The 24568-nt window shown below is 40.2% G+C and overlaps 1 pseudogene across 1 annotated transcript in view; it reads right to left on the bottom strand.

The window, feature by feature from the left end:
* Positions 1–24142, bottom strand: part of LOC106997463 (protein C-mannosyl-transferase DPY19L1-like) — a 104613-nt pseudogene extending 80471 nt beyond the window's left edge. The window contains exons 1-6 of the transcript XR_013415408.1: positions 23794–24142; positions 10817–10842; positions 10140–10227; positions 5272–5405; positions 3063–3183; positions 2204–2297 (exon numbers count right to left, since the gene is read on the bottom strand). The product of XR_013415408.1 is annotated as a protein C-mannosyl-transferase DPY19L1-like (transcript). The remainder of the gene's footprint in view (positions 1–2203; positions 2298–3062; positions 3184–5271; positions 5406–10139; positions 10228–10816; positions 10843–23793) is intronic.
* Between the last annotated feature and the right edge of the window lie 426 nt (positions 24143–24568).

Below are 24568 nucleotides of genomic sequence, written 5' to 3'. Positions count from 1 at the left end.
CTACTTGGTATGAATTGCATGTGTTGACTGAACAACTGAATATGCATCTCCCATGTAGACAGAAAACTGCCTACCAGGCACCACAGGGGTTAAAGACTGAGAAAGGTCAGGTCAGGACCAAAACCACCAAGAACCCCTCAACCGAAACCAGAAACTTCTATTCTCTTCAGTAGATGTTGTACCTTCTGCCTTTGAAAAAACAGTTATAACAAGCATTACAAGAAAATATGAATGATTTAACAATTGTGTATAAATTCTTCTTTCAACTAAAAAAGTAGCCAGGCAAGGTGGCACACACTTGTAGTTCCAGCTACTTGGGAGGCTGAGGCAGGAGGATTGCTTGAAGCCAGTGGTTTGAGGCTGTAGTGCACTGTGACCACATCTGTGAATAGTCACTGGACTCCAGCCTGGGCAACAATATAGCAAGACCCCATATTTTTTTTTAAAAAAGGTAGCATAAGTGTAGATTAGCAGTTTAGCAAACATGCCATGTTTCATATTCTAACTTCTCTTATTTAAAATCTAATCCCCCAAATGTAATAAAGCTACCCATAGACAGATGGGCAGTACTTAGCAAAATGAATAGACACCACCAAGTTTCTCTCCCTCTGGCTCATTACGATGCAAGCACACAGGCCCACTTTCCCTCAAGTCAGCCCGCTTTTCTCATTACCATAGTCTTTTGGTTTAACTTACTTCCCTGTGTCTTGTTTCAAAAACAAAATCTTTCACATCATCTTTTAATTATGCATTTTTATTTTTGTCTCCCCAATTAAACAAAAGAATTTTCTTAGACCTAAGTCAGAAATATTAACATTAAAGTGTCTTAAATCCATATGCAAATATATTTTACATTGATCTTCTAACAGCTTCCTCGTTTGACAAATGCTTATCAAGTAACTGCTAGATACTCAAAGAGTGGGCTAGAAACTCAACAGATCTTTGAGGTACTAAACTGAAAATGCCACACTTCCAAAGGAAAGATAATGGGATAATAGCAAATTCAAACTTATTATCCCGAATTGAAAATCATATACAATTCTCATAATTCTGTACTACAAAGAATCAATAAGCAGCAAGGAAGAAAATTCAAAAGATAATCTCAACGTAAAATACTTCAAACATATATACAGTATAATAAATTGGCAAAAAAATAAGAAAGAGAAAAGTAAACATAAAAAGCCTTAAAACAGTAGTCTTTTAGTTTTAGGAATGCTGCTCAACTGTAATCAGGTCAGATATTAAATACTGCATAGAACACATTTCCAAATATTGCATAGAAGATACTTCTATTTTAACATTAGTAAAGAACTATTAATATCATTTGATAATGAGTGGTCTTTTCCCTTATATATTATGTAAACAATATATACTGGAAGGAGCGGAAACAATCTACAGCCATTGACATTGGAAGAAGAACTGGAGTCAGCCATCTGGAAAGACCCAAATGCTCTAAGGTAAACGCTGCTCCCTCATGCTACCTTAAGCAGTAGTCTACGGACTTTTTTTTACACCAAAACTATAGTAAGAAGTAAGACTTCACACATCTCAGCACACACACATATACACGTACATACAGCAAATGGAATATATTGTTCTATAACAATATATTAGATATTCCATAACCATTTGTGGAATATATATTGTTTATGCTCAAATGCCTATGAATATTTAAAATTTAGGCACTGTGGCTCATGCCTGTAATCCCAGTACTTTGGGAGGCTGAGATAGGCAGATCACTCGAGCCCAGGAAGTTGAGACTAGTCTGGGCAACATAGCAAAACCCTGTCTCTACAAAAAATACAAAAAATTAGCTGAGTTTGGTGGCGTGCACCTATAGTCCCAGCTACTCAGGAGGCTGAAGTGGGAGGATCGCTTGAACCCAGAAGGCAGAGGCTGCAGTGAGCAGAGATTACACTACTGCACTCCAGCCTGGATGACAGAGTGAGACCCTGTCTCAAAAAATAATAATAATTAAGTTTATCAAGTATCCCCAACTCTGTTTATACCTCTGAAACTATCTTAAGTGTGATGGGCCACGGCAGTGGTAAAAGCATGCAAATAATGACTGATTTTATGATAATAAGATTTTTTAGGACATTTTCATAAAACTGAACTATAAATTAATCAACGATTAATTATTAACTAATCAACTATTTTATTTTAGTATATCTTATAAGCACATGCTAAAATATTATCTTACCTTAAATATGTGCCATATATGAAGAATAATGCCATCATTAGTCCATTTAAAATAAAAATTACAGCAACATAAAAGCAAGCAGGATCTCCCGATCCTTTAAAAATAAACAAAACATATGTTCTAACCACATTAACCCAAATTACCTTATGTGTCTAGCAATTTATATTAAATTGTGTTCATTTTGAAAACGGTGGCCAGATATATTAAATAGTTGCCTTGGTTCCCACATGAAAACATAACACTACTGCAGAACATAAATGCGATCAGGGTAATGAGCAATGGTGATTTTAAAACAGGGCTGCAAATTCACAGATACGCCCCCTCAGGAGGTATGGGGTCTATAGCCCCCATTTTTCAGTTTCATTGGGCTTGTGACTCTTTCAACAGAGTACGGCAGAACAACACCATGTGACTTCTGAGACTAGGTCATAAGAGGCCATGCAGCGTCCACCTTGGAACCTTCAGCTGCCGTAGGAAAATCCTTACTACTACTCTGAGGTACTTTGCTATCAAAAAGCCCAAGTCACCCAGAAAGGCCACAGGTAGGTGTCCCAGCTGACAGTTCCAGCTGAGCTCAGCCTCACAGTCCTCCACACCCAGGAGTCAAAATGTGAGCAATGCAGCCTCTCAGTTAATTCCAGTCTTCCCAGATATTCGCGTCTTACTAGCAGAGGTCCCTGAAATCATGGAGATAAGCCAGCCCTGCTAAAGCCTGCCCAAATTCTGGACCTGCAGAATCCATATGCATAATAAAATGGGTGTTGTTTACACCACTAAGTTTACAGTATAAGTTTATTATGCTGGATAAGTTTATTATGTTACAACAGATAACTGGACAATATTATAGAAAGAAACTTACCTTTGCAGCTTTCAGTAGGACTGAGTCCTTCTCCTCTGGTAACCGTCCAACATATCTTGGTTTGAATACCAATCAAGTCCATTATTTTGGTATAAATCTAGTACCAGCTGGCCAATATTACCTATTTTTTAAAAATATAGCAGCATCTTAAGAAAATATACTAAACAATTTTCATTACTAGAATACTTTTGAGATATTCTGACAATTATCATATTTTCCCTTTCTATACCATTCACTTGGCTCCCTTTAAATCTAGTAAAACAAGGCTCAGAATCTCCTAGGCAGATTCTTCACTGGTCAGTTTTTAATTGTTCATCCATGGGTAAGGACAAAATATGGGACAAAAAAAGTGCTAAATTTATGTTTTTCAAAAACTATACAACTCTACTAAGAGACAAAAAAGAGGATTTGCACAAGGAAAAGATACTGGGTCTACTGGAATAGACTGAATTATTTAAGATATGAATTCTCCCTCAAATTAATTCATAAACATAAAATAATTCTATTCAAAATTCCATGTGCCTAAAATGTATCTAGAAAACAAGAAAACTAAAGGGAATGTTTTAACAGATATAAGTCTTATCACCTTTAATAATTAAAATAGTGTGATACTGGCACAAGAATGGCTAGACAGATCAATGTAGCCATGGTATAGGTGGTGGTAAGCCACCCCAGATTCCCTCTTCTGGGCCGGGGCACTCATTCCTCCAGCTGGTTGGAAGACTGGTGCCTGAGAGCTCGAAGCTGTGTCCCTCCCCGGGAACTGCCCGTGGCTGAAGAAAGTAAATTCACTCAAAGTGACACCCCCTACCCAAGGGCAATCTGCATCCAATGACTGACTAGTCAATAGGGAAAGATACTAGAGGCCCTTCTGTCAAGGTAGGACAACTCTGCAAGGCCATCCCAGATCCAGAGTTGCCAGGGACTGGATGAGGCCTTCACGGTGGCTGCATCAAAGCTCTCCTCTTCTCCCTGCCTCAATCTGCTTCATTCATCCCCCTTCAGGTGTTGACCCTAAGGACACTCCCTCAACTACTTCCAGCATGCAAATCTCCATCTCAAAGTCCACTTCCCACGACCTCAACCTAAGGCAATACTGAGCACAAAATCCAGAAACACATGCAAGCATGTAGGTATAATAATTTTGCATATAAAGAAGAAAGCTTACTTCAAATCAGTGGAGAGAGGATGGACACCTCATCAGTGTTAGGTTACACACAATACCATTTTCAAAGAAAAATTCAAGGTTAGGTTCCTACCCCACGCTATGCATCAAAACCAATTCCAGATAAACTAAAAATGTAAATTTAAAAAAATAATTATGATTATAAAAATGAAGTTTTTTACATGTATGTATAAAAGACAAAAAGATTCACAGATATATTTCTGTATAGAAAAAAATACATAGACATCATACACAAAGTTGAAGGGCAAACAACTGGGGAAAATGTTTCATTATATAGCATTATATTAATATCCAGTATGTAATAAATGAGCTCTTAGAGAATTTTAATAGAAATATAGATAAAAGGCAAAAATTGGCCATTAATTTTAAAAGTAAAAATGCATTATATGTATATGTATGTGTTATATATACATAAATAGAGAACACTGAAATATATATATAAAATCAATGAATGAAATATTCACACATTCATGTGACTTCAGTTTCTTTGTCTATCCAATTAACAAAGATGCAGGTAAATAAATAGTTTCGAAGACACTGCTGGTGGATAGTTCAATATCTATCTGGAAAGCCTTTTGACAAAATCATTAAAGTATATATTCTATTGAATGAAAGAGTTCCACATCAACAAATTTATAGTTTTGCAAGGAGGATAAACGAGAGGCCAAATGTCATCTCCACTTGCTGAACTGGGCTCACCTTCCCTCCACCCCCACTCAAGAAAGTGCACTTAATTAAATGAGGATAAGGAAGAAAACGTTTAACAAATGATATGTAAAAGTAACAGGGCTCCCTTAGTATAATCCCTACAAGCACACCAAATCTAGTTTTTGTATTTTCTAAACAATGCTCCTCAAAATCAATAATGATCTTTTTTATATATTCCTCCCCAAGATACATATTTTCTTTTAAAAAAATTAAATACAATTTAATATGTTGAATTATATCTTAGATTTAGAATCAGCATTTAATACAAAAAAGTTTTACAAAAGTGAAAAATCACTATTGGAAAAAGTACCTTACCTCAGGGTAAAGATTGAACCTTTTTAATGTACTAATAACGAGGGATTATTCAGTTTATCATTCATAATCACCCATACTCCATTCAAAAATGAGGGTGCTTCCACAATAGTCTTGAAATAGGAATAATACAGTCCCTGAAATTAGGATATGCTCAGTTAAAATAACAAAAGGTACATAATTATGATGCCTCTTCTAAGTAAATACACTGTTTTTGAAAAACAAAGCAATTAAGCATGTAATAGCTATTAATACAATGAATTTCACAGGTTTCTGATCACTGATAAATCCTAAAGTTGCAAAAAAAACTATGTATTTTCACATAAACTTGTCTTAATTGAAATAACTGAATGCAAAATAGCTTCAAAAATAGTTTCAGCATTTAAAAAATAATACGACTCAGCATACTTCAACTTAGAAAATCCTATTACCCATACCAATATAACTGTTAGAAAATGCTATCTTATGAAAAGAGTGAGTGGTTTATTATGGAACTAAAATTTATCATGAACCAAGAAATCTCAAGCCAAAACTGCTCCTCTAACTGCTTATTTTAATCCCCAAAATGACACTATCAGTCATTTTTCCTCCGGATTTACATGCAAAAATGCAAATGTGTTGAGAAGGTTACACACTGATGTATTATTACATATGAATTTCATTCAGGTGCCACCTAATTTTACAGATTACTTTCCCTCCTATCAAGTCAGCATAAGGTAAGAACCCTGTGGGACTGGGGATGAGGGTGGGAAGTGGTCGTATTTTGAAGAAAAGAGATAGTTTTTTAGCTTGGCACACTACTTTGGAAAGATAGCAAGGGTGGAATAATACATGACACAGAAAAACAAGAAAATACTAGAAGCCTAACGGGGAGTCTAAGTGGCAGTATGAGGGAAGACAGAGAAACACAAGATAAATCTATGTCTTGTATTTGCATCTTCAGTTTTACCTGGAGCTGCCCTGGTAGCCAGTACCAGTAGCTGCCAAAGTTTAAACTGGGTTTAGGACTCATAAACACAAAAGTGATACGCCTACCCAGAAATTTATTGAAAAAGAAAAAAAACGGTCTTAATAGTCTGATGTATTAGCTCTGATATCACTATTTTTAAAATTATGTTTCCTTGTGTACTGATTTGGATAGTGTCCCCTAAAATTTCATGTCCACCAGACCCTGTGGATGTGATCTTATTTGGAAATAGGATTCTTGCAGACGTGATCAAGTTAAGATGAGGTCATATTGGATTAAAGTGGACTCTAAATCCAACAGAACTGGTAAATCTAAATAAAGAGGAATATTTGGCCTCAAAGCTACAGACACACAGGGGAAAAGGCCGTGTGAAGATGGATCAGAGATTGGGGTGAGGCATCAGTATGCCAAGGAATTCCAAGGATGGCCAGCAACCACCAGAGGCTGACAAGAAGCAAAGAAGGACTCTCCCCTCCAGCCTTCGGAGACAAGAGGCCCGTCAACACCTTAACATCCCACTGCTAGTCTCTGGAACTGTGAGAGAATACATTTCTGCTGTTTTAAGCCACCTAGCTTGTTGTACTTCTTTATGACAGCCCTAGGAAACTATATCTTCCTTCTTTTGTAGGTTTGATTTTGGAAACATATCAAAAATTTAAAAATCCCTAAATATCAAAATAAAAATGAAAGAAAGGAATGAACTATTTATCAACTTGGGAGATTTCAAGTAACAGTAAGATATTGTACTTTTACTGTATATCCCTAGTGGACTATATCCTAAGGTTAAAATGGAGCCCAGGAATTCGGCAGGACTGGTTTCACAAGTTACAGGTCACAAAGACCCTGCTGATAATAAAGGATGCGGTAAAGAAGCTGGCCAAAACTTGCCAAAACCAAGATGGCAACTAAAGTGACCTCTGGTCATCCTTATTGCTCATTATAATACATTAGCATACTAAAGGAAACTCCCACCAGCAGCATGACAGTTTACATATGCCGTAGCAACCTCTGGAAGTTACCCTATATGGTCTGAAAGAGGGAGGAACCCTCAGTTCCAGGAATTCCCCTCCTTGTTCCCAGAAAACTCATGAATAATCCACCTCTTGTTTAGCATATGATGAAGAAACAACATTAAAAACAATGAACCAGCAGCCCTCACAGCTGCTCTGCCTGTGGAGTAGCCACCCTTTCATCCCTTTACTTTCTTAAGATAAACTCATTTTCACTTTACTCTGTTGGCGCATTCTTGAATTCCTTCCTGCCCAAAGCCAAGAACCCACATGGCCTCCTGGGCTGAGACCCAGTTCTGGGGGTTGCCCTGTACAGAACCGAACTGCAAGAAATCTTAAACTCTTTTCAGTAATCATATTTTTAATGACACCTTTGGTACTTTTATTCCTAACAAATCAATAATTTGAAACCAAGATTCTCAAACTAAAAGATTAATATCAAATAAGTAAAAAAATTAACCTTGTTTCCATTTTAAAAATTAATATAAATTCATGATCTATCTTCTCTTTAAAAAAATTTTTTTGTAGCCTAATTCTGTTCAGTAAAAAGGACAAAATACAATGGCCAATCTAGTAGCAATGAGCATCTGCCACTGACAGGAATGGTGGCTCATTGGAAAACTGGCTGATGCCAGGTCTGAGAAGAAAATGCCTTGTAGTACCTGAAAGTAAGGAACCTATGGATACTAGTGAGGTCATATCAAGGGCAAACAGGGAGAGCTGTTGTTACGGGGCGGGGGGGGGGTCCTTGCTCCCAGAGCTCTCAAGATGGTGGCAGGCTGCTTCCAAAATGGCGGCAGGCCACTTCCAAGATGGTGGCAAGCCTCATGTTCTCTGACCGGGGGTTCTCGGCCTCACAGATTCCAAGCAATGGACTCTTGGCCCACGTGGTGAGTGTTACAGCTCTATTAGAAGCCGTGGGTCATGGAAGAGAACCATGGAACCCAGTGACTAGTGTTCAGCTCGATTAGGGCAAACCCAGGCACTTAGCCATGCAGGAACAATGGCAAGCCTTTAGCCCAATTGGGAGTGGCAATGGGCGCCTCACTGGATCAGGAGCACAGCAGACACCCTGTCTGATCTGGAGGGATGGAAGTCTCAACAGCTGCAGTGGACAGTGAGTGAAAGCTCAGCTTGAGCCGTAACAAAACACCGACCAGAAGAGTGCAGTTGCAAGATTTAATAGAGTGAAAACAGAGCTCCCATATAAGGGGAGGGGACCCAAAGAGGGTTGCCTTGCCGGCTCGAATGCCTGGGTTTATATCCTGATCCTTGTCCCTCCCACTGCGCTCTCAGGCAATAGATGATTGGCTATTCCTTTACCTCCTGTTTTTGCCTAATTAGCATTTTAGTGAGCGCTCTGATTGGTTGGGTGTGGGCTAAGTTGCAAGCCCCGTGTTTAAAGGTGGATGCGGTCACCTTCCCAGCTAGGCTTAGGGATTCTTAGTCGGCTAGTCCTGTCTCTCACTGCAAGGGCTTTACTTGCTAAACACAAGAAGGTTTACAAAATATGTTAAAATCCATCATGTCATAATGATACTCCAAAAGAAGGTACTCCATTGATCACTACTAGAAGATGCTAGGGAAGCTACTCATTTTTCTGCAAATTGGTAAATAAAAAGAAAGAATAAAGCATTTTCCTGTCTTTCCTCTATGAAGTATACCTCAGAGAGAAATCAAAAGGTATTGTGTGAAAGTTCTTAATAGAAGAATTATAGCTAATAAGTGCAGGGAAAAAAATGATAGACTAGATATCACAGTTTGAGAAGGATAATGAAATAACTAACCTAGGCTGATGGCTAGGCTATAGGAGGAATCAGCATCACAATACCCGAAGCCAGTGATCAATCTCAACATCACAGAAAGTGAGACAACCAGATAATGATGTGCCTCTTGGCCTGACACAATAGAAGTATACAGCATCGCCTAGGAAGTATTCCTGCCAGAAAATAAGTCAAATCTTCTGATCCATAAATGTTCAGGAAACTTGGGATACAGGAACATAATTGAAGAATGTGGATTATTGTGGGTATAGGACAAATCGCCTGGATTTCTCAACAAACGAATGGCAGGAAAACAAAACAAAAACAGGTAAAGGAATTCACATATTAAAAGACTTAAGATACACATCAACTACATGCAATCTGTAGGCACCGTTTGGATCCTATTCAAACACATCAACTGTTTTTCTTTTTTTTTTTTAAAGGTGCCAAACAGGACATTTAAATAGTGATTTCTATTTGATGATATTAAGGATATTATTAAACATTTTCCAGTATGTCTTGTGCCATGGTTTTGTGTCACAGTTAAAACAATTCTTATCTTTAGAGACACTTATGAAAGTATGAAAGCATGAAATGATACAATGTCTAGGATTCCCTTTAAAAGGAGATAGTTGGCTGGGCACGGTGGCTCACGCCTGTAATCCCAGCACTTTGGGAGGCCGAGGCAGGCAGATCACGAGGTCAGGAGATCAAGACCATCCTGGCTAACATGGTGAAACCTCGTCTCTACTAAAAATACAAAAACAAAATTAGCCGGGCGTGGTGGCAGGCACTTGTAGTCTCAGCTACTCAGGAGGCTGAGGCAGGAGAATGATGTGAACCTGGGAGGCAGAGCTTGCAGAACCGAGATGGCGCCACTGCATTCCAGCCTGGGCAACAGAGCAAGACTTTGTCTCAAAAAATATATATAATAATAAATAAAAATAAAAAAATAAAAAGACATAGTGAGTGGGGGTGTAGATGAAGGAAAACCGGCTGCGGCTGTCAGCTGTAGAAGCTGGAGCATCCACTCTTTCTACTTTGGAACATCTTGAAATTTTCCATAATAAAAAATCTGAAATGTTTTTAAATTCCTAAAGTACTATGATGAAACACCAAATAAAAACTAACCATTTCAGTGCGAAAAGCCATCTCCCTTTCCAATGTTGAGAGGTGAGAAAAATGATGGTCATTTTCAAAGAGGTGTGTTATATGGCTCCTGGAAAAAGAAAACAAAGCAACAGTGTTAAAACTTACACTGTAAACATTATTTTTTAAAGTAAGCTAAAAGCAAAAATAAAAGTATCGACTAACTTGCAGATAATTTTGTAATAAAACTCAAATACAATAGTATCTACATTTGTTTTCCGCTCAGTATGTATTGCATTTATACTAAAATTTCCCTCTATAAAAAATCAAATTAGATTTTAAAATTAAAATGAACCAGAATATTTTAAGTGAAGCACAATAAAAGTATAAACTGTAAATGTCATTGGGTTACCATTTTAGAAACACCTAATGAAATTCATATTTCTAGCTAGAAGATTAAAAAAATTAATCTTTCTCTCACCATGAACATATTAATGTTGAGTGGAGTCTCAAATATAGCCTCTTTAATAATGAATCTTTTTTATTAAACAATTATTCTGACCCTGATTTATCAATTAAACTAGCTCTTTATACTACTGTGTTACATGTAATATATATTCCTACTAATCATGCTGAAATTATTCCTTTAAATGTATGGGAAATAGCTTTAGTAAGTTATAAACATCTGCATAAAATACCATAGGAGAAAAAAATCTTACCAGTGCCAACACTGCGGCAAAAGCAGCTGTAAGAAAAAGAAATTTAAATTAGAATTTTAGCATAAACATGTTCATCTTACAGACAAGCCATTTCAAAGATAAGCATTTCAAATACTGAAATGTGTAAAAAAGAATACTGTCTCTTCAAGAAAAGCCCCAGGGCTACGTTTAAAATTGTGATTGACCGGCTCATAAGGGAATTAAGCATACAGTCACCATTTTCATTCACTCACTCATTCAACAAAATATATGAGGGCCTAATATCCGCTAATAGACAGAAACCATTAGATGGAAACTATCGCTAACAGAACTGAGAGAGGAATGGAATCAACAGGTAAAGATAACTCAGAATAAAGAAATATGGTAGCTTAGGGGTACAGGATTGGGGGTGGGAGAAAAAAAGGAACTACCACTTCTGATATACTGCTGCAATGCCTGAAATTTTATGACAAATCTTACCTGTGTTTTTAAACAAATTTAAAAGGAATCGAGTAAAGGAGAAAAAAAGAAAAGGTAAGAGAGAGAAAACAAGCTAGAAATAAAATCAGTCTCATACGAGAATCAATATCTTGCTATCTGTCCAAGTAGAAAGAACATACTAAGATGAACCTGGAAGACACAATTCAATTTTCTTACATCACAAGATACAGCTGATGGCAGGCTTCTGATTAAATAACTCTTAACTAAGGAATCAAACTATGAAAACACTCTTACAAATGAAACCCAAGCCAGGTACAGTGGCACATGCCTGTCGTATCCATTACTGGGGAAGCAGAAGCAGCATCATCTCTTGAGCCCCAGAATTCAAGGCTGCAGCAGTGTGCTATGACTGTGACTGTTAACAGCCACTGCACTCTAGCCTGGGCAACATAGTGAGACTCTGTTTCTCAAAAAACAAAAAAAAAAAAAAAAAAGGAAAGATAAAAAGAAGGAGGAGGAAAAAAGTGGGAGTTCAAGACAGCCTGACATGATGAAACCCCGTCTCTACCAAAAACGCACAAAAAGTTAGCTGGGCGTGGTGGCAGGCGCCTGTAATCCCAGCTACTCAATACTCAGGAGGTTGAGGCAGGAGAATCACTTGGATCCAGGAGGCGGAGGTTGCAGTGAGCCAAGATTGCACCACTGCACTCCAGCCTGGGCAACAAGAGCAAAACTCCGTATCAAAAAAAAAAAAAAAAAAATGAGGAGTTTCTCTTTGGTCATCTCCATCCCTAGCACTTAACGACCTTCAGTAGCTACCTACAGCTATTATCACCAACACACTGGACTTTGTACCCTCCAAGGTGACTGCACAGCTATTTTCTGACAATTTTCTGTTTTCATTTTGATTTTCCTGCTCTTCGAACTACAAAGCCTTGGTAGGTTTGGCAGTTTTATTTTGTTTTCTATTTTGAATAGGGAAAGAAATCTATTTTGAATAGCAAAAGAAGGAATGCATTCTATTAGAGATATTGAGTTTCGAAGGGAGAAGCATGATTACTTTTAAAATTCAGTCATAAAGGCCGGGCTTGGTGACTCATGCCTGTAATCCCAGCACTTTGGGAGGCCAAGGCAGGTGGATCACCTGAGGTCAAGGGTTCGAAACCATCCTGGCCAACATGGCGAAACCCCATCTCTACGTAAAAAAAAAAAAAAAAAAAAATTACAAAATTAGTCGGGCACGGTGGCACATGTCTGTAATCCCAGCCATTTGGGAAGGTGAGGCAGGAGAATCGCTTGAACTTGGAAGATGGAGGTTGCAGTGAGCCAAAATCATGCCATTGCACTCCAGCCTGGGCAACAAGAGCAAAACTCCATCTCAATAAATAAATAAATAAAAATAAAATAAAATTCAGTCATGATTTGAAGAAACTACTGCTCCTAGTAAGATCTAGAAACCAATGGTCTACGTGATGATAGTTTTAAGGACAACTTCAGCTAATCAGAATCTCCTCCATATATTTTGCACTAAGCAAAACTGTGCTTTCCAACAGTTAAGAAAAAATTAGAAAACTTAATTACAATGAAAATGTCTAACATCTGTTTGTCAGTTGCAGTTTAGAGAGCCCTTTCACATATTAAGCAAAAATGATCCAGAGGTGCCTTTGAGGCAGATACGGGTCACATTTTCCCATGAGGCTCACGGGCACATGACTGGGATGCAGCTAGGCCTGGAGGAGAACTGGGTTTCTCTGACTCCAAGTTCAGGCTTGAAGATGTTAAGCACATTCAACGAAGAGGATGCACTGGCACACAGGAGGAAATGCCTTAGAAATCACAAAAGAATCAAGGACAAAACCATTTATTTTAAAGTGAATACAGTATATGAAAACAGGAGAGCATGGAAAGTATACATCACCATCCCAAAGCGGAATATAATTAGGCTTCTAAACAGAGAAATACACTAAGTAAATGTTCACATATTTTAAATATGTATATGTGTACAGATATTAAAGTAGGCAATACTTAATACAACAACTACTCAATATAAGTGTTTTGAAAACAATAAATTATAACTTACCTTAAAAGTCTTATCTTCACATAATATGAATACAAATGTTACCAGAAAAGGGTCCTGATCCAGACTCCAAGCCAGGGTTCTTAGACCTTGCGCAAGAAAGAATTCCGGGCGAGTCCAAAGCAAGTTCATTCAGTAAAGGAATACAGAATGACTACTCCCTAGACTGAAGAGCAGTTTGGGCTACCGAACCAAGGATACTTATAGTTATTTTTTGATTATATGCTAAACAAGGGGTGGATTATTCATGAGTTTTCTGGAAAAGGTATGGACAACTCCTGGAACTGAGGGTTCCTCCCCTTTTTAGACCATAAAGCCTAACTTCCTGACATTGCCATGGCATTTTTAAACTGTCATGGCACTGGTGGGAGTGTCTTTTAGCATGCTAATGTAGTATAGTTAGCGTATAATGAGCAGTGAGAACAAGAGATCACGTTTGTCGCCATATTGGTTTCGGTGGGTTTCAGCTGGCTTCTTTACCGCATGCTGTTTTATCAGCAGGGTCTTTGTGACCTGTACCTTTTGCAGACCTCCCATCTTATCCTATGACTTAGGATGCCTAACCTCCTGGTATTGCAGCCTGGTGGGTCTCAGCCTTATTTTACCCAGCCTCCATTCGAAATGGAGTTGCTCTGATTCAAATGACTCTGACACAAACATTTCAAAATCAAACAGTAATCTACATTAGTAATTTTCATACATTAACTTTCTCCTTATTGAAAAAATATGTATTTTACTGTTTTAAGAACAAATAGCTAGATACACAACCAAGATGATATGATCTGCTTCTGAGCATGCATAGAGAAGCTGTAAAACTTTAGTAAACCTAATGGAAAAAGTGTAGAAGCTGCATCTCTCCACTACAGTAAAAAGAGAACCACACACACACAAACAACACACACCCAGGCCCATCATAATCAGCAAGAGATTTAACAAGTTCATTAACTGATAACCCATTCCAATGGTAAGATATGCATTCCCCTCAAATTGCAAGCTTCCCTTGGGTACCACGAATCTTGATTATCTTTTAAGTGACTAAGAAAACTGTGATAGTTTTTACTATTTTACTGTGTTGTTATATCATTGCCAAACCAACAAACCAATAAAAAAAATTCAGATTAGTTTTCAAAAATAATTACAAAAAAGAAAAAAGAGACTGATAGGTTGACCATAAAGATATAAAAGAGTGATTCCCCCAAATAACCAGAAGCCAAAGCAGTGCTCTTGCCAAAAGAGCCATAGGGTCTTGGGACACATGAGGTCAACCTCCCACTAATGTGCCTCTGACAGATGCCTTAGACTTTAGATCTGAAACCTACAACTTTACACAGATGTAATTAACAAAGCCAAGAGACCTCAACTTCAATCCCAAACTTCACCTGCTGAACTCAATAATGATACTTTCACCTGGCCCTACTTTAGTTTTCTCAACAGGAAAAGTCTAGGAGGTAACCTTTAAGTTCTACATTTTTATAATATTCCCATGGATATGAAAGATGAGAAAAGAGTGAGAAATAAGGTCTCATTTTTAAAAAACAACAACTTTTTAAACTTAGTGGAAAACAATTATATAAGAACTTTATGATTAATATGAAAACCTGCAGAAAAAGATTCTGCTATTGACAACTCCAGGACTGAAAAGCTGTATTATAAAAAGTAGTAATTACTGTTAGGAAATAGGAAACGTATTTGCCAGAAGGGCATAGTAGTAGCACTTTGGGCAGATTTTAGTATTAAAACTATGGACAAAGCCTCACTCTTCTCAATTACAACAATCTCCCTAAACTAATAATTTGTCTAGATAACAAGTTTTCAAAAGTAACTGGTCAAGTGACTTAGAAACTGTGTTTACAATTAGTGCTACTGTAAACTAGTAGATAAAATCACACGCGTTCATGATCAGTACAATAAACCACGCTAGAACTTCTGTAAGTGGTCTTGGTGACAGCTACGCTATTATGTTAACACTTGCTGCTATAATAAAGTTAAAATTACAAAATGCCATCCAAACATTCTTTAGGTGATAGTGATCGTGCTGAAAAACACGCCTGACAATCGGCTACAAATATAGAGAAAGACACCAGAAAAACAGAAACAGCTATTCATTTAAGAGCCCTCAGGACAAAAATAATAGTGAGAATGCTGAGAAAATAGAAAGCAGTATTAAAGCACAAAAACATACTACAATAGTTGTAGATTTATGTATTCTGAAAATAAATTATTCTGCTTTTTAAATGTATTTATAGTCAATGATTCTTGATTGAACTACGAAAGGTCCTCCATGGAGAAATGATCTTCCCTGTGAAACAAGACTGCCCTTTATGAGATTAAACAACATCTGGACCTAGATACAGACGTAATTTTTACTAGCTTTGATGACTAGTAACCATTAGAACTAAATGGTTCTAATAGTAACTAAATAAAACTAGCAGCCTCTTCCCCTGGAAGAGTAATGTCCCAATGGTTTGGCTAATGTACAAGCTGATGGCAAAAGAACTAGCAAAACAGGAATTTAGGATTAAACATATGAATAATAAAGCCTAAAGCTACCCCATTTGGAAGTATGTACACAGGTTTATGGTCTCTATGACAATGTAGATTTAGTCAGTCCTCCATATCTGTTAGTTCCACATCCGTGGATTCAACCAACCTCAGATTGAAAATAGTAGGAGGCAAACATCCATCTGTACTGAACACACACAGATATTATTCCCTAAACAATACAGTATAACAAATATATACGTAACATTTACATTCTATTAGGTATTCTAAGTAATGTAGAGATGATTTAAAGTATCCAGGAGTATGTGTGTACATTATAGGCAAATACTATGCCATTTTATACTAGGGACTTGAGCATCTGCAGATTTTGATATCAGAGGGAGGTCCTTGAACCAATCCCTCAGGGATACGAAGGAACAACTGTGCCTCATTAGCATGAACTTTAAGAAACATTAATATACCTAACACACTCACTAAGAGAAATTAATACAGCCTAATAGGATAAGTATTTACAATGCAAAGCAGCCACTGTTCATATATTAGCAACATCCAAATACCCATATGTACATAAAATTGTATGTGCTCTCAGTATTGATGCCATATTATTGGCCAAAAATCAATCACAAATAGATAACATATGCTTATATTTATATAAACTAAACTCACCAAATTTGTTATTTGGATGCTAATGAACATCACATATTCAGAAACCTTCTAACTGTATCTTTTAATAATAAAATATGTTTAGGTGATTATAAACATTCTTTAGAGTTAGCGAGAAGCCTATTTTAGAAAGAAAAAAAATGGCTAGAAACATTAAAGAAATTCTTTAAAATCCCAAATTCCCATTGGCATGACCTCTGTGAATTAACATAAACACACTCTCACAGTTGGTGCTCAGTTGGGTCTACGTGTCTGTTTGACAGCAAGCACACCAAGATGGCTTGTGTCCCTGGGCCTCATGCTTACTTGGCTTTTCTTGGCCCTTATGCCACCCCTAATATGCTCTTTCTACTTCTTGTTCCTGTATCTCTAAGTATGACCCTCTTTTCCTTCTTTTTCCTGGAGAAGGAAGAAACAAGAAAACATTTATTGAGCACAAAATGTTAGGGTTTCTCAGAATTGGACTCTAGGGCTTCATTGCTTTTGCTGTACTGTCCCCCTAGAGGAGATGAAACATAGCATGAACTTAGGAAACACATTGCCTGGGTCAAATCCCGGCCTTTCTACATTCTAGGGGTGACCTTGGACAAGTTACTTAACATCTGTGTGCCTCAGATTCCCCCCACGTGGTAAAACAAGCACAGTAATCATTGAGTCACGGTGAGGACTGAGTTAACAGTTAAATGAGTTAATCTAAAAGCACTTCGAATAAAGCCTTGCAAAGAGTAAGCCCCCTATCAGTATAAGATGCTATTGTTCCCATAAGCATGGAAATAGAAGTTCAATGGGAATACGAATTCAATTCCCATTAATGTGAAAACCAATTTGCTGATGACTAGTATGTCTCCACTCAGACCTTTTCTCTCATATCCCACCACTGATTGGCATTTCTACTTGGACATCTCACAAATGTCCCAAAAGTAACATGTCCAAGATGAAATTCTTGACCTTTTCCTTCAAACCCATTCCCTCATCCATACCCCTAGTCTTCAGTCTTCACTATCTTGGTGAATGCCACATTATTTACCCAATTAGAGAAGCCAAAAATGTACAAAGTATTCATAACTCTTCCCTTTCCCTCAATCCAAGCCCAATTCATAAGTCCTATCATTTTCACCTCCAAAACACATCTCAAATTGACCAACTTCTCTCCATCTCCACAGCCACTGCCTTCATCCAGCCCAGCAACCCTCTTGCAAGGTCCCTGAACAGCCACCTCATGGGTCTCTCTGCTTTTGTCCTTGTAGTGCAACCACCCATTTTCCCAAGAGCAGATTTCTCAAAGTGAAAATTTAATCATGTCACTCTCCTCCTGTTCAGCATTCCTCAATGGCTTCCTGTTGCACTGAGAATAAAACCCAAGCTCCTTTTCAAGATCTGGCCCATGCCCATCTCACTTTGATGCACCTCTGCCCTCTCTTCTTTCAACATGCTAAGCTCTATCCTACCTTTAGCACATGCTATTCACAATACTCTCTCTTCTTCTGTTCAGCTGACATCTTTTCTTTCTATCAGCCTCTTTTAAGAGGCCTTTCCTGACCCTACTTAAACTGGGTATTTCCTTTTATTTTTTTTCTGTCTCAGCTTGTTTCTTTCCCGCAGTGCAGTCACTCACAATGTGTAATTATATTCATTTATTTACCATCCCCCCTTCTAGAATGTAAGTTCCATGAAGGTAGGGGTGACAGAGTCTCTTTCTACATTTTAGCCCCACCAACTAGCATCTGGCTTAGTAGACACTCAATGATATGGTATGATTGACTATGAATGAACTTACTGTGCTATTTTACATGTATTATCTCATTTATTCTTTACCATAATTAGACCAAGCATTTATTATCCCCATTTTAAAGACAAGCCAACTAAGGGTGAGAAATATCAAAGGGAATGCAGGAACAGGATTCAAATGCAGGCCAGTGTTGAAATGGCTATGCTGCTTCTACCACACCACATTGCTCCCCCCATCTACTCCCCAACAGCTAGATTCAACTCTCTGCATCCACCCAGTTTCTGACCACTTCTGCCTCTAAGAAGTCACAAGTGTTTCCTATCATATGGGCTTCAAGGCTCTGGTAAGCTGTGGAGAATAAAAGCAGTGGTCCTAAATGAGGCAATTTTGCCTCCCAGGGTACAATGGCCAGCATCTGGAGACATTTTCGTTGTTACTACTGGGGAGGTACTAGTGGTATCTTGTAGGTGGAAGCCAAAGAAGCTGCTAAAATCCTGCAGCGCACAGGACAGCCCCCATGACAAAAAAATTACCCCACCCAAAATGCCACAATGCTGAGGTTGCAAAGCCTTGTCAATAAAGAACCAGGTTAGAGCAGGGGTACCCTTGCCATTGACCACAGGAACCAGGTGGGTAATGGGAATGAGTCAAACAGGACTGATGCAAAGCGGGGTAAAGGTAGTTTTTATCATCCACTTTTTCCATACTCAGGTTCTTTTTTTAATTGTTTTGTAAATCGTATCTCATGTGAGTCTTTCACCACAGATGCTTTGTTTGCATGTCTAATGGGCATATCTTTTACTACCACAAAGAAAAGCACCCTTGCCATCTTCACTTGAAACACAGAGCCTTCTCCAGCTACCCTTTTGTCTTCTCTTTTCATAAAGGACACGGGTATAAAAAATACATCACTCTTCTCTTAACTCTAATTAAAATAACGGCCTAATCAGATGATAAATGGCAAATAACAGCCCCAGTTTTGGGGAAACTGTAGAGATCAGGAGAAGCTATGGCAAACTGGCCTGTCTGTGTCATGTCCTCATGGGGGGGGGGGGAGATTCACATAGTTCTCGCAGATTGTTGCCATGTAGGAACATCAGCTCACTGATGCTAGACGCCTACTATCAAAAAGAGGCAGGACATTAACTTTTAAAAACTACTGATGCTTCCCTTTACCACCACCACCGCTGCCGCCACCTCCACCACCGCCACCACCCTCCCCATCCCAGATTCAGATTTAACTGGTTTGATGTTGGCTTGGATACCAAACTGTATTAAAGTTTCCAAGTGACTCTAATACACAGCTAAGACTGAGAAGCCCTGTTCTGGTCCGGGTCTTTCCTTTTATATGTGTACAAATCTGAGGCTCAGAAAACTAAATGCTTTGCTCAGGCACCTAACTAATTTAAAACAGGTTATGGAACCTGAAAATAGTTCCTGTGTTTTCAAACTGTGGGTCACAACACGGGATCATGAAATCAATTTAATGGCTTAAAAATAATATTTTTTAAAAAAGAATAGAAAATCAGAATGTACTATACATTATAGGGTTAAATATCGTGACGCATGAAAAAATGCTCATCATCACTGGCCATCAGAGAAATGCAAATCAAAACCACAATGAGATACCATCTCACACCAGCTAGAATGGCGATCATTAAAAAGTCAGGAAAAAACAGGTGCTGGAGAGGATGTGGAGACACAGGAACACTTTTACACTGTTAGTAGGAGGGTAAACTAGTTCAACCATTGTGGAAGACAGTGTGGCGATTCTTCAAGGATCTAGAACTAGAAATACCATTTGACCCAGCAATCCCATTACTGGGTATATACCCAAAGGATTATAAATCATGCTGCTATAAAGACACATGCACATGTATGTTTACTGCGGCACTATTCACAATAGCAAAGACTTGGAACCAACTCAAATGCTCATCAATGATAGACTGGATTAAAAAAATGTGGCACATATACACTATGGAATACTATACAGCCATAAAAAAGGATGAGTTCATGTCCTTTGCAGGAACATGGATGAAGCTGGAAACGATCATTCTGAGCAAACTATCGCAAGGATAGAAAATTAAACACCGCATGTTCTCACTCATAGATGGGAAATGAACAATGAGAACACTTGGACACAGGAAGGGGAACATCACACACTGGGGCCTGTCATGGAGTGGGGGAAGGGGGGAGGGATAGCATTAGGAGATATACCTAATGTAAATGACGAGTTAATGGGTGCAGCACACCAACATGGCACATGTATACATATGTAACAAACCTGCACGTTGTGCACATGTACCCTAGAACTTAAAGTATAATAATAAATAAATAAAAAGATACAGCTCCAGATTAAAAAATATATACATTGTGACATGAAACTTTTGTCTTAAATATATGCATATAAGTGCTGGTTAGTCTCCATTTACCTCTTCAAATCCATTCTTCTCCCTTCTCTACCCTGTTCTCAGCCCCAAGAGGCTAACCCTACAGAGTGTTTCAGCTGTGCCCCTTGCCCAAGGGTTTCTAGTAGCTTCAGCCAGGGAGAGACACTAGAGGGAGACCAGAGGGTGCAGGGAAAGTGCTTGAGGTCACTCTTCTGGAGTGACTTCGCTCCCCCAGCACAGCTCTCACTGAGTGCAGCCTCTGATAAAGCTCCCCTTTCCCTTCAGACCCAGAGGTGGTAGCACCTTCCTGTTGGTGACAATCCTTGGGTGGTGATTCAATATCCTTTGTGGGTTCTTTAAACCTGCCCACACTTCTGAAAATACTCCATTGTTTCCTGACGGAGCACTGGCATACATAAATAGATCAACAAACATACAGACTTATGCATATATGTACTGAGTTGCATTTTGGAAGTGTGAACAGGTTTAATATAAACTGTATTGTTTATAATGTGGGCTGTGGTCAAAAAAGTTTGGGAAACATTGTTAAGGTTCTTACTATGTCACAGCTGCCTCTGCATGAGGAAGCTATCAGGTTGAAACTTCTAAAAATATACATGTCAAGAACCCCTCTTTACAAATGTTACCACTAAGTAAGTAGCAAATAATGCCCCCAAATCAGAAAAACATATATTTATTAAAACAGACTTTGCAACAATGCTTAACACTGCCCAACAGTGGAAAGACCATGTTGGTAGGCAGTGAGTTCCTCATCAGTGATTAGAACCTATGGAGGAAAGCCCCAGTCAGTTTCTAACTCTTAAAAATGTGTGTTTCTATCATGGAGCTTCAAGTTACAAAATTACTTTCTAAATAGAAATGAATCCATTTCTGTCTAGCTTAATATTTAGTTGTTATAACTGTTCTTTTTTTGATCAGTTACAAATGAACTCTTGATGAACAAAAGAATATGCAATGCAATGCGGAAAACCAAACAGCTATTTTAAAGTCCCACACTGAAATACTGTATAATGTCAGCTCAACTCTCACTCATCCTGGGAGGCAGGAAGGAAACAGGAAATAAGGCAGCTTTCAAAAATGTCTAAACTCTGCTCCTCTCTGCAGGATCTGAGTGGTTTTTTGATGCTGTGGCAGGGCATAATCGTGGGGAAGAAACAGGTCTGACATCAGTCTATGAGGGTACAGAGCCAGAGAAAGAAGCAACCCAGGCCCAATCATCTCTCAAGGTGCCCTGGGGCCTCATGCAGAGGGTTAACAAGGACAGTAAGTCTCTAGACCTAGGTCTGTTCATCCAGCTTCCACACATCTGATGGTCATGGTCCAGGGTACACCCAAGAATACGGTCTACCACACTCACTGGACCTCCTTTCAATGTTCAAAGGGGCAAGTCAAGCAACGTGCTATACTGTTACATTAATACAAAACTGTATTTAGGTATGGGCATTACTAAATCCAAAGATAAGTCATCCAAATATAAGTCATGCATCCATCCAAAGAAGGCACAAAGGAAATGCAATCAAAAAAGAAAATATGCAGAAAATAGCAATAAATATCATTATTCTAAGATTTGTTATCGTACCATCCCTGAAGAAGCAATGCTATTCTATATTTTACTACAAAGTGGTTAATGTTTATACTAGTCATTCAATAAAAATGCAACTCCATCCTGTCATCAGATCTCAAATCAGCATCACATATTTGCTTTTATTACAACAACTACAATGTGTCAAGTGTTCTAAACACAAAGTATCTTCCCATGTATCACCCACCCCTTTTAGTTATGATCCTTAGCAGATCCCTGTGGATCCCTGTGGAGTAAATTCGCCATGTGATAACCCCCCACTAGCAGAGAAGGAAAGACTCACAAAGGCAGGAACCTGAAACTTAAACCAAACTGAACCGCTGCGTACTAGATCTGAAAGCTCTGCCTCATCCACCGTAACGTGCTGCCTCCCCAAGGTGAGCTTTTCTAACCTGCAGACTAGACAGCTTTTCAAGCTCACTACTGAGAAAAAAAAAAAAAGTGTGTGGAGGGGGCGGGGACTTGCTAGGGAAAAAAAACCTCAGTTTTTCTAGGCTTGAATCTGCAATAGGGAAAAAAAAACTACCCTAAAAACAACCTTCTTGAGCCCATTAAAACATACACACAGAGATGACTAGCTTTTTATGACTAAGTGGCTTTTAGTGGTGGCTGTGATCTCAGGGGAAGCCAATTTGCTGTGTCCTATTCCTTGACTTATACTGGACTCCAACTCCTGGCTAAGGGAACTTTGGGTCACCAAGGTAATTTGAAAATATACTAAGGGATAAAGCAACAGTAAATAAATAGTTCAGTAGCCAAAAGCCCAATGAGGCATATAGAAAAGCAATGTTACAGCATTTCACTAGTTGACTTATAAAAATTAGGCCTGTTATCCAAACTGTTATAACTTGCCTTATCGAAATGTCAAACAGGAAACAAAGGAAACCTGAAGTCAGTCCGAAACATAACGAATGCTTCAACTTTACTTTTTTCAGCACATCATTACACATTATCCATTTGGTGCACGGCAGACGGAGGGGAGGAGGGCCCTCCTCACTAAAGGTTCCCAGGCCAGCAGGGAGGATTAAGGCTCGGGCGCCCCAAACACAACACAACCTAGAAAGTGACCTGTGGAGGGGAATCACAAATAAAGCGCCACCAGCGGCGTTTGCGGCCAAGAAGAAAAAAACGCGCTAAAATTTAATTATAAGTTTAAGCAACTCTCTAGGACATGGAACGTGCTTTTGCTTTGAGCTCCACGTAATCGTTTCCAAGCCAAAAGCAAACCATCCTGGCGGTCAGAGGCCGAGATAACGGGGAAGGCGGCCGGTCATGCCAATCAGCAGCGCCCAAGTCTCGTTAGCGAAGACCTGCCGCCCGCGGCCAGGCCAGGCAGCTGTTGATCCCCGGGCCATTCTTTTAAAGCCCAGGCAGAGCGCGGGTGGGAAGCGTGCGAGGAGAGCTGAGCCAGGGAGTTGGGGGAAGGAGAAGGTAAGAACGTCCCAGAGAAAAAGTCGGAGAGGGCTGCAAACTGGCTCGTCCGGCCGGCGGGGCTCGACGGGGCTGAAGCAGAGGAGGGGAACCAAGGCGAGGGGAGGGGGGCCGCGTCTCAAAGTTCCGCGTCCCGGCGTCGCCTGCGCTCGGGCTGCTCACCCAACAGGAGCGTGGTCCAGGTCCGGCCGCGCCCCGCGCGCCGCAGGCCCAGAGCCCAGCGCAGCCGGGCGGCCAGGCGCCCCCAGCGGGCGGTGCGACGGGCTCGGCGCGGGGCCCCTTACTGCCCCCGGCGCCCTTGCGCCCTGGGGACGGCGGCGCGCGCTCGGGCCCGGGTTCCCCGGCGCCGACGTCCGGCGCCCCACTCAGCGGCGACTGCGAGATGGGGGGCTGCTGGGGCGGCTTCGGGCCGCCTCCCGGTGCTTGTTCTGCGTCTGCAAGACCATCTTGGCATAGTCGCGCCCGCTCCCTGCGCGCGCCCGAACGGCGGCCGGAGAACGGCGGGCTGGCTGGGCGGCCGGGCGCCGCTCACTCTCCAGCTGGCGGGCGGAGGGCGGGTCAGCCCCTCCCAGCGGGCCGGGAGGCGGGGAGATCGCGGAGACTGGGCAGCTGCTGCCGGCCTAGAAGTACCGCCTGGAGGCAACGCGGGACTCGCGAGCCAGCCGCAGTTGCAGCCGCTCCGGTTGTCACGGCGACCGCCGAACGCCGGGGGGCGGGGAAGAGGACACCCTGCGAGCGGCCGCGGCCCCGCCCCCGCCGCCCCTCTGCGCCGGACGCGCCCTCCAGGCCGGCCAGCGCGCACGCGCGGACTTCCGGCGCGGGAAGAGCCCACCTAGCTGCAGCTTGGCTACCGGCACCTCTTCGGGGCCAGCGCGGGGCTCGGCCGGGCAAGGAAGCGGATGCGGGCGCGGGCAGCCTTCCGGAGGCGGCCGCCCTT

This window comes from Macaca mulatta, chromosome 3 (genome assembly GCF_049350105.2).
Source record: "Macaca mulatta isolate MMU2019108-1 chromosome 3, T2T-MMU8v2.0, whole genome shotgun sequence".
Taxonomy (NCBI): Eukaryota; Metazoa; Chordata; class Mammalia; order Primates; family Cercopithecidae; genus Macaca; species Macaca mulatta.
This window is presented reverse-complemented; position numbering and strand designations above follow the sequence as displayed.